Below are 231 nucleotides of genomic sequence, written 5' to 3' on the forward strand. Positions count from 1 at the left end.
CCCAGCAGCTGCGGGAAGGGGATCACTCCTCCAGTGCTGAGCTGAAGGGGAAACTGAGTCACAGCCCTGCTGCACGGCCGGGTACAGGGAGAAGCACCAACACCACAAACACGGGAGGCTGAGGTCGGGTGCTTCCCCTGGAGCCCTGCAACGATGCGGGCACACCCCCAGGGCTTCCTTCTGCTAACGGGCTGCTGCGGTCCTGCCTGGGCAAGAGGCTGGCTGTCCGGC

This window comes from Pterocles gutturalis, unplaced genomic scaffold (assembly GCF_000699245.1).
Source record: "Pterocles gutturalis isolate BGI_N339 unplaced genomic scaffold, ASM69924v1 scaffold21509, whole genome shotgun sequence".
NCBI lineage: Eukaryota > Metazoa > Chordata > Aves > Pterocliformes > Pteroclidae > Pterocles > Pterocles gutturalis.